Here is a 15,350-nt window from a genome sequence, read left to right as displayed (position 1 = left end):
GGTGTATGTCGAGGCACAGGGAATATAGATTAAAAACCTCATTATAAACAGGTCTTGCCACTGAAGACTGAGAATTAATGATTCTGAAAATGAGATAAATTCTTCCCATTGATTGATAAGTACAGAAAAAGTTATTATTCCTGATCAATTTTTAATAAAATAGTCCATTTTCAACCTTGAAATCATTTACCTTCTGCATGCACATAAGAATCAGAAGGTAAAAGGATGTTGAATACTCTGCATATTGAGATAAGTGAGTGCTTTTGTCATGTAATAGACTGCCTTAGTGTTACTAATAATCCCACTTGATCTGATTTCTAAGTTGGTCTAATATTCTGTCATGTGCTATGTTTTATGAAAATGGATATAATAAGAAACTGATGATGAATAATTACCCTGTAATTTTTGTTCTTGTGGTGGTATGGGCCAATTATGTTATAAGTTTCAGACTGTGGAGGGTGAATTGGAATATCTCTGGGCTGGGGATGGGATGAGTCTGAGCAGTTTGCTAAAGTGGCATAGCCTGTGATGTTGGTGGGGCATAGCACTTGCAGAAGTCCCATCCACCTTGCAGAAGGGAGAGCTTTCACCTTTTCATGTCCTGGTTCTCATAGTAACTTGGAATACTATTTGTCTTTGGCATTAATAGCTTCATAGAGACATATGTTAAATTAGAACCAGGGACTCAGCCACAAATGCTTTTGCTTCCAGATTTATGAGAGATAGCATGATTGAGAGAGAAGAATTTGTAAGTAGCAATTAGAGGAGCAGAGGTAAGGAATTACACTGAGATTTATTTTTTCAGTGAAGTGCAGTTAATGGAGCATGTAAATGAAAGAACTCTCCATTCTTTGGCTAGCTGGTATGTTCCCTGATTTAATCAAATGAGACTGAAGTGTGCCTTTTACATTCTATACAGTCTGACAAAGGTAATTTAGGATGAAGCTTTAGATGAGTGTCGGCCGCTGCCTCCAGAACTGGTGTCTTTATGAAGGAAATACAATTGCAAATGTCTTCTCAAGCTGATTGATAGGCCATAAGAACATGAAATAAGAGCTTGATCTCCAAGAAACAAGAAAAAGTTGTGTTTGTGAAATGGGGCGGAAAGATATCTGCTATCCTCTTGTGATTTTTGTGTCTAATTTAATGCCTGGGCAGATTTGTACTGTAGCACATGAAACCAGATACACATTACCGATGTAACATGCTTCATTTGAGTCTGAGCATTTTCACTGAACTGCATATCCCATAATGCTCCAGAGTTGCCTAAAAATGTTGGCTGATTTGAAATAGCCACATTTGTAAATCACTGAGGTTGGAGATGAAGAGAAAAGGGGGTTTTCCTGGCAGGGGCCTACAGTAGGTATTATAATTAGTAGAAGACTTTAGATTCAGATCCTTGATTTTATCCTTCAATTATTATTTTTTGTATACAAACTATCTTCTAAAAAGGTAAATAACAATGGAAATTAACATTTATTACTATGATTCAATTATTTTTATTACATCTTTGTACATCAAATGTGGACGTTGCTGTCTACTATGGAGATTGACAGAAAACTGCTGATGATGTCTGAGCAAGGATTGGACAAATTAAGTTTGAAGTACTGATGAGCTAAGAAGTCAGGATTCCAGAAAAGATGAGATTTCAGGTGTAGTCTTGAGTGTGCTTATCATATAGTTATTGGTAAAATGGAGGAAATTCAAGATTAATAATACTCTCACTTGTGGAATACCTGACATTTTAGAAAGCTGTGGAATTTACTTCTTGGTCTTGGAGGAAAATGATAGGCATTTGTCTATGGTTGACCTGGCAGTACTTTTTCCTCCTCCCCTTTCTAACAGTACCAAGATTTTTGTTTTAAGTATCTACAGGTCTTTTTTCTATTCTGCTGCTGATGTGTTTCCTAGGAAACTGATTCAGACCCAGCTCTAGGATAAGCCCTGGCTTATGGAGCCATTCAAAGTAATCCTAGGCCATTGTCATAATGATGGGCTCAAATAACCCAAGCCTAAGACAATCAGAATATAGCATTTCCAGGGTGAGAGGGATTAGTTTAGGAAGGGACAAAGACCTAATTAAATGTAATTAGACATGATGGGAAATCTGTTCGAGGTTTCTGGGGCAAAAAAGATTCTGAAATACAATCTTCTCACTCTGAAAGGTGGCATGTTACCGTGAAGCTTGGACGTGTTATAGCAGAGAAAGAAACTGACACCAAAGAAGTAGAGTAAAAGTAAAGAAACTGGGCTCTTGGGAAGCTGGTTAATCAACTCTTCAACATGCCTTAACTGGAAATTTCATTTACATGAAACTGTTGATACACATTGTTACTGTTTAGGTCACTTTTTAAAAAATTTTTCTTTTGTTTAGAATGCAAGTCATTCTAAATATACGTTTGCATTGCCACAACCAAAAAGACATTAAAAAAAGTGGAAGATATTAGAGATTGCTGAGTTAAGTGGAGGTTTGACAACTACAGTGACTTCCTTTGAGCAACCCAGAGTAAGCTGAGGGATAGAAGCAGATTTTAGACACTAGGAGACTGATGGGATGGAGGAAGTACAGCAAGTTCAAGACGGCACACTCTCTCATGCTGCATTTTGTATCCCCACATCTACAAGTGCTCTTGACACACAGTTTGCACTTAACACATGAGAGTGAATGAATATGCAAGGATTCATTGCATAATTCTCATTTAAGAAGTACATTGTATACATGAGAGAGGATTGGGTTAAATAAAAACTAACCTAAATTTGGCAATTCTCTACTTTGGTAATGAGTATTGCTATTGAGCACTGAGGAAAGGAGTGCAAGTCGAGGAGGTTGCTGTAAGGGACATCTGCTAAGGGACAGGAAAGCTGTGTGGATTTGTGAGGGTTCAGAGCACATGTCAAGTCCATGCCCCATGTGGGAAAGATACTTGTGGGGGGAAAATAGCATGACACCAGAAGAGACGTCAGTATAGGTAACACAAAGAAGAATCTAAAGAATACAATTTCAATGTATGTGATTAGGTATCAAAGCATACCAATGATTATTGTGTATAAATTCAGTGATGATATAATAATGTATAATTAAAATGCTAAAGACAAACTGTTGAAACAGAAGTAACAGATAGGGTCTCTAACTGAGTCTCTAACTATTTGCAAGAACTTAGGACTTCTGTGTTGCTGGAATAAAGAAGCACACAGAGAGAGATGTTCTCACCAGAAAGCAGAGGAAGAAATTTAGAAATTTGCTTGAGTGGCTTTAATGGGGATGAAACACATGTGCACACATATGCACACACATACACATGGGAAAAAAGAGCTTATCTCAGCTGGAAGAAATTATTGCATTTGTTTCCTATTAAAAGAGTTAAATGAAATTTAATTAGGAGCATTGGAAATAAAAAGGTAAATATTGGAATGGAAAAGTACAAATTTCAAATTGAATACAGAGACAGGAGGGAATTACTAGCAAACAGCAAAAGCAAGTAAAAAGAAAAGCATAAGCAATGACAGTGTAAAACATTAAGTGGGTAAGCAAAGGAAGATGGAATAAAGTCGGAAAATGGTTGAATATGAACTGGTCAAATATTTATGGAAAGGAAAAATGGAATAAAATAAACAGATATATTCAGTTTAAAGAAACATCCTAAAATAGGTACAATTGAACAGTAAGAACAACAGAGGCCAGACAAAGAAAGGACTATTACTAGATGAGTTAGAACATAAGAGTAAAGCATCAAATAAAAAAGCAAATCAAAGCAAGCACCATTCTTGATGAGATTCCCATGCTTATGTGTGAAATGGATTGTAAAAATTATTCCCATAATTACCCACAAGTGTGTGTGCTTGCATCTAATAGTGTTTGTAATTCTGTGCACACAGGGTAAGGCTTAGTAGGATCACACTAGTGGTCAGTATATAAGCTACCTAGAAAGTGTTGGGCAGGTTGTAAAGTATTAGGTTAAGGCGAGATGAAAAGACAAAAAATTAATGTTTCAGTACATATGATTTTGAACAAATGTATTAGAAAACCATCACTGACAGATTCCTGCTAAATCCATGGGAATACAGGGCTTGGGTTGAGAGGAAGACTGGAAAGTAGAATCAAAAGCATAGGGTAGAGGTTGGTCCAACAGAAAGGGAATGAAAGTGACCTATAATTACTTGCTTAGTCATATTATCTAGGAAGAGAGTAAATTCCTCTATTTGGTTGTACATAAATATACAAAGAAACTGGCGAAGAGCTTGCATTTAAGAAAAATCAAAGCTGCAACAGATTCAGTATTCCAATAAAATTAAAATCTATTGCTGTCTCCGGGCTCTAGGCAAATACCTATTATGCTTTCCTATGTTATTGTCTCCTAACAATACTACCTGGTCCATTTTCTAGAGTCCTGGTATCACAGAATTGAAGTATGCCACAAGAGATAAGCATAAAGACAGCAGTGGTACACCTTGAGCACACTGCATCTGAACTCCATAGACATTTCCCAGAGTCGGATTTGCTTTTTTTTTTTTTTTTAAAGATTTATTTATTCATACAGAACTGGGGTACAGGCCAGAGATGCGGAGGGTGAGAGAACCCACCAGAGACAGTAGGGGGGCAGAACAGGCAGATCAATGAAGTACACTGCTGAGGGGAGCAGCGGGCAGGCCAGGAGGGGTCTGCCCAGCCATGTGGATCTCCTCCGGGGCAGGTGGGATCGAACTCATGCGGAAGTGGTTTAAGCTTCTCAGTGCTGTGCTTAAACCCACTGTGCCACTAGGGAAGGCCCCAGATTTGCTTTTTAAGCGACAGGTATATACATAAAGATTCTTATTTTTGTTAGTCCCAAGGCAATTCCTTTAAATATTCTGTAAAGTTCTCAAATCACCTTTGTGAGATTTGAAGTACAACATAATTTAGTACTTAAAAATCTTGAAATTTTCAGTATGCCTCAAGGTCCCAGATATGTAATCCTGACTGACAAAAATCAAGGTAAATGCAGATTCTTCAGATCCTAAGAGAATTATCTTGTATGAAAAAGTCAAGTAACTGTGATATGTTTAGAAAAGTTTATTGGAGGTAAGATTCATGCCAAATTGTACTCTGCATGATGTTCATGATGAATTCATGAGGACAATAAGAATTAATCATTTACAGAGGGCTGGACTGATCAGAAGACTGAACACATTTGTAACACTTTAGTGTGTAAATTTAATTTCTGATAGCATTCTTTATTCAAGAGAAGGTGTATGAGATTTCCTAATCATAAATGTTTCATAAGGGTTGTGGTCTTCAAATGTTGTACTGTTCAAAACTATTTTTTTGTTGTTGTTTTTGAGTTTATAGGTTTTGCTCACGGTGTGAAGGTGATTATTGTTTAAGGGGGAAAAAGTTACATTCCTTCATGATTAAATCAGTTTAATGAAACAGTTGAATATTAAAGAGAGGAGCTTTAATCATGCTAATAAGAAGCAGAGCTTGTGCAGGGTTAAGCTTGTGAAAGACCATTGCTCCTTCTGGCTAATCTCTGTATGGCAGGCTACCCTTGTTTTCTGTGTCCTATGAGGTTCTACCAGGGAGAGGCAGAGTATTTGAGGTTGGGAGGATGGTGGGTTGTGGTACTGATTCCCTTAGTTCTCTTTTAAAAAAGATTTATTTATGCATGCATGCAAGAGCTGGGGTGGTATAGACCAGAGGTGCAGAGGTGAGAGGATTCACCAGAGACAGAGTGGGGAGAAGATCTACTGAAATAAAACTGCTGAGGGGAGCTGCGGGCAAGACAGGAGTCATCTGCTGAGCTCTGGGGTCAGCTCCCTGGTGAGGAATTGAACTCCTGCTGCTGTGGCTGTAGAGAGCATCATAGCACTGAGACTTAACCCCTTGCACCACCAGGGAGGCCCTTAATTCCCTTTTGACTGTGTTTGTTTCTGGGAAGGGACTCCAGCCCTTGCCTTTTAGACACAGCTTTTTCTGGGCTCCATGAACTGCCTTTACCTTGCCCTTTCAGTCTGGATACAATAGTAGTGACTCAAGTGCATATATTAAGTAAAACTACTCCAATATAAAGCTGATATAATCTGATCTGCTCCAACTATATCATATTCTGGAAAAGGCAACATGATGGAGATAGTAAAAAAAAAAAAAAAAAAAGGTACAGAGGCAGGAGCCGGATGAATATCTGGGACACAAGATTCTTAGGGCAGCGAAACTATTCTGTGTGATTCTACAAACAGCGGGTACATGTCAGGATACTATCAAAGCCCGTAGTATGTGCAGCACCCAGCTGCAGGACCATAATTGATCTATGGCCTTGAGTGATAATGATGTGTTGTGCTGATCGGAGCTGACTACCGCCTAGTGCAGGGTGTTGTCAGAGGGGAGGCTGTGCACGTGCGGGGTCTCTGGGAAATCTCTGTACTTCCTCCACAATATTTTTTTGTGAGCCTGAAGCTGCTTTAAAAACAGTTTAGCTGTCTACCTAAAACTGATTCAAAAACAATGTCTCTAAAAATAAATGAGGTCCAGATTTAGAATGTGAGCAGGGTGAAGCAATATGTCTCCAGGAAGCCGACTTCTCAGTGGCTTGTAAATGCGTCACATGTAAAATGTGTCACATGTAAAATTCATGTAACACCCCCCCATTAGCACTAGGATTCTTCCATGCTGTATGCTACACGTACATGGAGCAGGGTACCAGGATCATGGAGAGAGAAAAGGTCATTCAATAGCCTTGGCCCTACTCCTGTCTTTAATTTATTTTCCTGAAGCAAAAAATTGTATGTCCACAGGAATCCAAGTATTCGTGGCTTGGGGAGAAGTACCAAAGACCTTGTTTCATGGTCAAATTGAACATTTTGGGCTACTGACACAGCATTGTTGGCGGCTGCAGCTTCCAAAAAGATGGATTTGTTTCTTTTCACCCTCATTTCAGAAGTAGATGAGTATAATATGCAAGGCAGCATTGATTTGGGGCAGAAGTGTTCTGACATTTCTCATGCTCATTTCTCATTCTTTTTGTCTCTTGGAAATTCAGCCTATGCACTTACCCCATAAGAGGGAAGAAAAAGAGTCCAGTTCATGCAGTTCAGGTGGGGGGCGTGTGCAGCCCGCCCTGTGTAGGTTACACGAGCACATTCCAGGGTCTTTGGGGTCTGCATTATCCATATGCAGGCATCTGACTCCTTTAGCTACTGCTCAGGTCTGGATTTCTGACTGAAACAAACACCCTAATCCAAGTTGCAGAACTCTGAAGAGATGATGGCAAATTTTACTTCAGTTTCATTCTTTGTGGTAGTTTGCATTAATTTTATGAATGTATGGATACTTTGATAACACGCAGATGTAGGCAGACACCTTTAGCAAACCTAGCTAGAGTGAGCTTCAGAACAGTTCGTCCTAGAGTTGTGTGTCACAGCTGTGAGGATGGTGTAAGACAGGCACATACCGTCAGCCTCCTATGGGAAGGGTGTACAGGTGTACTCTGTGTTTCAGAATAACATCATCAAGAAAGGGTAGAATCAGGGCCTCCCTAGTAGCTGAGGGGTTAAGTCTCAGTGCTGCCACCTTGATGGTCTGAGTTTGATCCAGGCCAGGAAGACATGGTGTGGCAGACCTCTCCTGCCCCACCCACTACTCCCTCAGCAGTGTACTTCAGTGGATCTGCCTGTTCTGCTCCCCACTCTGTCTCTAGTGAATCCACTCACCCTGCCCTCACCTTCCCATCTCTGGCCTACACCCCAATTCTATGCCAAAATAAATAACTAAAGTCTTTTTTAAAAGAGTGGAATAGGCACTTTACTTAATTTCCTTTGTCTCCACTTTAGCTGGGTGTAGGCCAGTTGCATTGGAGAAATGGTTGGGCTGAGCCCTCTGCTGATTGTGAATGATGCCAATGTCTCTACTATGGACTGGATTTTGTGTCTCTCTCCTGCCTCCAAATTCATATTAAAACCTAATCCCCAGAGTGATGGTATTTAGATGTGGGATCTTTGGGAGATGATTAGGTCATAAAGGTGGAACATATATGATGTGCTGTGTGCTGCTGTAAAATGATCCTAGAGAGTTCCCTCCCCCCACCCTCATGTCCCCCATCTGAGGACAGTGAGGGTACAGCTGGCTGTCCTCGGGTGAAAAGAGGGTTATCACCACACACTAAATCTGCAGCCACATTGATTTTGAGTTTTAGTCTTCAGAACTGTGAGGGATTCCTTTTTTTAAAAAGGACATGTAGTCCACAGAATTCTTTCGTAGCACCTTAAGTTTATTAGCCACAAAGGATATATTTATGGCAACAACAGAAAGAGACAGGGACACTGGGCTGAGTGGTTTGTAATTTGACTTGAATTCTAATGTTGACCTTGAATGACCTTAGAGCAGCTTTAATTTTTCTTATCTATAAAGTCCTATAAAGTGAGGAAATGAGCAATCAACATAGGATACATTGTTCAGTGATAATAATAATCTAGTATGTGTGAAATTTTTGTTAGAATCAGGATCCTGCAATCTTAAACAGTTTCTTCTATAGACCTGGATATCTAAGACTATTTGCATTCTACAAAGCTCTATAAATGATTATGTGGCGCCCAGATAGAAAATGCATACTTTTGGACTTAGAATGTTCTCAAGACTCTAAATACCTGACTCAACTTGTGTCATATCCTGACTGCCTTTGAGAGAGCATGATAAACTCTTGTAGGACAAGCCTTTTGTATAACAGGTGAAGTCTGAACAATTGTTGAACTTAGGAGTGTTAGAACCCTGTATGTATGATAAATTAGCAAAGGCAAAGTTGAAAGCAGTTTTAATTCACCTATATGATTATAGTGGTAATGTTAGTGTAATACTCCCTATATTCCTTTCATATTTACAAAAAGGTATTTAACCTACAGTTCTTGGCCTAAAATTTGCCGTGTGAACTGTTAATTGTTTAGGGAATGGTGCACATTCTGCTCCCCCTGTGAGCTTCGAGACCAGCAGGCTTGCTTATTCTCTGAGTAGAAGGAGTGGGACTGGGGTTCAGCACAAGCAAATAAAATACTGTTTTTCACAAGACATTCAGGAGTTGGTGAACAATATGAAAAAGTGAAGACCATCTCAGAGGCTGGGGAGTAGGCTGAAGGAATTGGAGTCCTTGGTGAGCGAGTTTCCTGGAAGTAGAACTTGGAATCAGAAGTCCAATGTTATGAATCTAAGTTATGTCTATGATGTAGCCTCAGGAATGCAGGCCAAGGTGCCCACTAATTAACAGGTTTTAAATCAGGGGATATCAGCCTAGAGGCAATACTTTTTCAAGTAAGCCCTCAAGATGACCTAAGTATTAGTTTCATGGAATCCTCCATCAGGGGTATCATTAGCTATACTTTTTTTTTTTTTTAAAGATTTATTTACTCATATAGAACTGGGGTACAGGCCAGAGATGCGGAGGGTGAGAGAACCCACCAGAGACAGAGTGGGGAGCAGAACAGGCAGATCAATGAAGTACGCTGCTGAGGGGAGCAGCGGGCGGGTCAGGAGAGGTCTGCTGCGCCATGTGGATCTCCTCCAGGGCAGGTGGGGATAGAACTCATGGTGAAGTGGCTTAAGCTTAGTGCTGTGCTTTAACCTGCTGTGCCAACAGGGCGGGCCCTCACTAGCTGCAGGGAAATAATATGCTAAGGTTACAGAGCTATAAGTAGAAAAACTAGAATTTAGATCCAGATACGTTAACTACTCTGTAATTTAAGTACATTGCATTAATTTGTGCTAAATCACAACTGTCCATCCTGAAGTAGTTTTCTGAATTTCTTTCTACTTGTAACTCCAGCTTATCCTGAAAAGGCATCAGACACACACACACACACACACACACACACACATGTGTATATGTAAAGAACATACTCCTTGCCATCAATTTTCTCTTTTTGCCTGTCGTCTTTCCTGCCCCTTTTCTTTCTCCTCCTATTCTTCCCTTCCCCCCTCATTTCATATAGTGTTAAAGCCACAATAATTGTTCAATAATACAAACAGTGATCTCCTGTCAAACTCTTAGTAAGACAATAAGAGATTCCACCACTAGGAACATACTTCTGGGAACAAAGGGATCTAGAATCCAGTTGGGGTGAGGGGGCAACTGCTGCAATAGCGCAGTGAAGGTCATAGGTGTCACCTAACATCTACAGTCAGTCAGTCGCGTAAAACCCTGTCAGCGTCCAACAGCAGGAAACCCCCTTGACTGAGTGACTTCACAGATAAAGGACCAGTTGAACTGGGTATCCATCTTTACTTGTTAAAAATCAATTGACTCAAGTTTGGGATTGTATTGTATCAGAAATATCTAACCCAGTGAATAAAACTTAGCAGGAGTCAGTTGATTTTTTTTATTAAAAGAATGAACTAAGGAATGATATTTGTTGACCATTAACTCCTCTACTTTTTGCAACAGATTTATGACTACACAAAAATGATTCCCTATGTACAACTGTTGTGTGTTATTTGAAAACTAATACCATTTACCAATAAGCCTTTGAATCTAATCATCTTCTAATATTTGCGGTTATTGTATGAGGCACTAAAAAAAAAAAAAAATGCTGGAAACAGGGGGGAAAAAAACAAAACTTTGACCTGAAAAGAAACTCAAAGTGTTTTGAATTAGTCTCATTAAATTGTGCATATCTGTACTTTTCCACGAGTAGAAGTTTGCAAAATCTTGTAGGCGAGCAGTTTGTTTTTTGATTGAAGGAGACTCAATAATAAAAATATTTCTTTTGTCTTTAGGAAACCAATATTAGTATGTGAGTCTCTAATTACAAATAGCTTAAATCTGGCCTTTCTCACCCAAGCTGTTGCATCACACTTCTATTGCTTTATAACAAATTACCAACTTAAAACAATAAACATTATGTCACAGATTGTGTGAATCAGGAATTTGAGAACAGCAGAACTGGGGGGTTCTTGGTCAGTCTCTGATGATATTGCAGCCATCAGCCAGGGCTGCAGCCATCTGAAAGCATATCTAGAGAGAGACAGTTCTCCCAGACTGACAGGAAGCCTCAGATTATCACTGGCTGTTGGTCGCATACCTTGGTTCCTTGCCATGGGAATCTCTCCACAGGATAGCACACAGCATGGCAGTTGGCTTCCTTTAGAAAGAGAAAAGATAAAAGGCAAGAGAGGAAGATGGGAGCCCCCCTTTTATGACCTAGTGGCTGAAATCTCACCCCTTCATTGTCTTTGTTTTCACTCATGGCGCCCTGAGACTCTTCCAAATGATTAATTTCCTCCTTGAGCTACCTGCAAAATTTAAAGTCAAATTTCTGGCCCAAGTTTAATGAGATTAACAATAGTTTATATGTATGTTGAGAAATCATCTTACACCTGACACTTATTTTCTTGCTATCATTTGCTCTTGCCCCATTTTTTTTTTTAAGACTTATGCATACAGTGCTGGGGTACAGGCCAGAGGTGCGGGGGGTGGTGGTGAGAGGCTTCACCCGAGACAGGGTGGGGAGCAGAACAGGCAGATCATCAAAGTACACTGCTGAGGGGAGCAGCGGGCAGATCAGGAGAGGTCTGCCGTGCCATATGGATCACCTCTGGGGTGGGCGAGGATCGAACTCATGCTGAGTGGCTTTAGTTTCTCAGTGCTGTGCTTTAACCCACTGCACCATTTTTTAACTTTTGGACTTTTGTTTAAATTCGTCTTACTGTTTGGCATGCAAGTGTGAAGATTTTCCCTTGTCCTTTTTGGAATATGCATAGGTGTGTGTGTGCACACACCTTCTCATCATCCTAACGTAACAGTTATCATCTATTCAGCACGTGTTAGAAGTAAGTCATTTTCCAGATATTATTTTACTTGATGTTCACAAAGATCCTTTGGTGTAGGGAATATTTATCCCCACTATAGAAGACATCAAAAATAGTCACTGGCAGGACCAGGACACCCATGACTCTGAGCATGCATAGTGTGCGGCCGGGCAGCCTGTCCTCTCAGCCTCCTCCAGCACAACTGTCCTCACAGTGGCTACTGCATGGTCTCACCAGCTAAGGGAAGACACTTAGCTGCCATCTCTGCGTGACTGAACTGAAACTTCTGAAACTTTTTTTCCCATTTGCTTATCCCTCTCCCCATAGCATAACACAAAACTAAAGGTTCACACTAGTGGGATATGGGCTGAGACCTGCTTGGGGGAAGGCACAAACAACTACAGGAACTTAGGACACTTGACAAAAATCTTTGTGCTACGCTTTAGCCTACTGCACCACCAGGGAGGATACAATTTGATTCTTGAAAATTTCCTTCATATTTATGGGTTTGGGCATTGGGATTGTGATTAGTATATCATTTGATATTCAGCCCTACTGCTTCAATGAAATGATGACTGCCACCTTGTTTTAAAAACAAATCTGAACAAGTTACTGAACCATGAAAAATTTCAACCTGCATTAATAAACTGATGACTTAAAATCAGAGAGAAGGGAGGTGCGGTATATTTATTTAATTTGATCTTTGGGTTGATGAAGACACAGAATCATGTTTATGAGATTCAAATTCACATTTTACTTTCCATTTTTTGGTAAGTCTAGAGAAATTATTTTCACTCTCAAATTTTCCACTTGAGTTGATTTTGGAGTAGTCCATTCGCCATTCCATGACAGGTTGACAGGGATGGAAGCCTGAGATAAGCCCTAGCTCTGAGCTGCATGCAGTATGTGATAGTCATCTGTTGACTTTGCCTGGGGGAGCTCAATTGATTAAGCATGAGGACATGCATGCTGGCTGATTACAGTTGCTGCTTCATTTGCTTCATGTAGATGGCACTCTGCTTTAGACTGGGATGTGATTGGAGATTCAAAACTCTTCTGTGGTTTGTATTTTATAGCAGTATTTGTTAAGATGTATTGAATTCTTTTAGAGGGTATGTTTAGCAGGATGCTAAAGATGCGTAGAAGTAGGAGAGCTGCAGAAAATGCATCTCAGGATTGGGGCCATATCTTTATTACAATTTCTCCGAAATAGTTGTTCTACCCTAAGATCTGTGAGAGTGTAAGATTGCTTTCTAAGGAGAGGGTTAGGACATGCCCCAAAATGCTTAGGGAAGATTTAGGAAAGGAATTGACTAAGGTATTGGTTTGTCTACATCTTGTCTGACTTGAATCCTCTGTTTAACTCTGAAGAAATGGGCCCCAAAGGATTTTATCTGAGTTAGCCAAATAATTGAAACCAAATTAGGATGTTTAAATCATTCAAGTGTTACCTTAAATTTCTCCTGTCACTTCAACTAACATTGAACAAACAAAATCACTCAATGCTGTAATGGGGATACTTTAAAGTTTCTGGGATATAACAAATATATGCAACCTTAAAGATTTTTGGCTTTCATTCATTTATTTCTGATGACCAATTATGCATCAAGTAGTATTTTAGGTACTGACAATTTAGCAGTGAAAGAAAAAGGGGAATAAATCTGTCTTTCCTGAATTGTATCTTCTAAATAGGGAATAAGACAAATATAGACATAAGTAAAGCATGTTATAAGTTAGATAATAGTGATAAAGATTAAAAAAAAACAACAACAGGTAAATGCTGTAGCTATAGGGTAGGGGAGATTAGAAGTTTATAGTCTTTGGCCAAAGAAAGTATCTTTGTAAAGGTATAATTTGAATAGAAACATGTTAGACAAATATGTGTAGACCCTGCTGAGATAATCTAAGAAGTTTTGTTGTGATATTGTCCTTCACATGCTAGGGAATGCTAGCATTTCATGCTCAGGAACTTTTCTGACTACTGTCCCTCAGATTGCTGTTGCACTACTCTAGTGGGAGAAAAAAATCTCCAGACTTTTTAAACATTTCTCATAGAGCAACATCACCCCCACACCCCCAGTTGAGAATCACTGTGTTAAGTGATTGGAGATGGAACCAGATGGTTTAGAATGGAATGGTACATGATTTCACTCGAATTATTTGCAAGAAACAGATATTCACTTTATGTCATTGGGCAAAGAAAACAAATTTAAATCAGAAGTATCCTACTTCTAGGAGATCGTCTATGGAGTTAATTAATCGAGTATTCAATTAATCAGTTGATGGTGTATACGTATATGTGTTCTATAATGAGAATGAGAGGGCAGGATCAACCCCTTATGCAGAATACTAATGAACCCACACATGCACTAGGAGGGCATGAGAGGTTTATAATTCACATGACAGGACTTCCTGGAAGGAGCAAGGCAGATGCCCAAACTGATCTCCAAGGGCTTGAGTGGAGAGAGAGGCAAGTGGTTTTGATTATGGCAAGGGAAAAGAATTGGGGTGAGCATTTATAAGCAAGGTCAGCCACTTGCAAAGTTTCTTACTCCTTTGTCAAGAAGGAACACCCAGGATTTCTTACTAGCCTGCCAGATAGGGGGCAAAAGGGCCAAGGGGAGGTGTGGAACCTGTATTTTAAGCAACCAAACGCAAAAAATTAAAACATAACTTCCAAACTTAAAAGACACTTATTTATATCAGACTCCTAATGCCTGATTGAGGTAGGAATGTTAATCGTATAAACTATCATGGTGTTCTGTGAGGCTTATACCCTAACTAGTGAGGAATTGTCTAGTCAAGAGCCCAATGTGGTGTTCTGAGAACTACAGTGAGAGTGCCTTGGTCTCTGTCAATAATGTCTGGAAATCTGAAGATGACAAAAGAAGGGTCTTGGTGGTAGTTTGTATAATACCTTAAGTCTACGTACAGACAAGGATGCTTGATGTATAGCTTCGGTACCTGTGAGGTAAGAAATTGCTGGAGTATTCTCTGTCCCACCAGGAGAAACTTGGGGTAGGGACTGCGGTTGTCATCGATTGGAACAGATAGCCACACCACTGGCCATGAAGTAGGAATCTCTGAAAATATGCAGGTTATTGTCTAGGTTGCCATCTAGTGCTGCAACCATTGCCTCAAGTTGCTCAGTGATGCTGACCCTTGGCTGTTGCTTGGCTCAGGGGCAGAGCTCCAGAGTGTTCCATCACCTGTGCATCTGCAAAGTGTCTGACCTTCTGATGACTTGGTTGATTCCTAGGCATTCACTTGTGGCCAGAGTGTCTACAGAAAGCTGTCCTCTGGGGCCCTTCTACCTAGAAAGGGAAAAAAGACAGAAGAAGCTAGTTTCTCTTATATACCAGAAGAGGCAGGTTTGGCTCTATTTGTTAAGTACTGGTTTAAGTCTAATAAACAGTGTCCTATAACCTTCAGGGGTTCTTCTCCTATGGCCCAAGGCCTAAGCCATCAGCTGGATAATGGGACTCAGGGAATCACAATCTCACACTTTGAAAAGTCTTTATGTCCAGAAGGTTTCAATATAGGGACAGAAGTAGCTGAGTGTCGAGTGAGGTTGAGGACAGCAGTC

This window comes from Condylura cristata, unplaced genomic scaffold (genome assembly GCF_000260355.1).
Source record: "Condylura cristata isolate star-nosed mole 26May11 unplaced genomic scaffold, ConCri1.0 scaffold00009, whole genome shotgun sequence".
Lineage (NCBI taxonomy): Eukaryota > Metazoa > Chordata > Mammalia > Eulipotyphla > Talpidae > Condylura > Condylura cristata.
The sequence above is the reverse complement of the archived record's forward strand: the minus strand, read 5'-3'. Positions refer to the sequence as shown.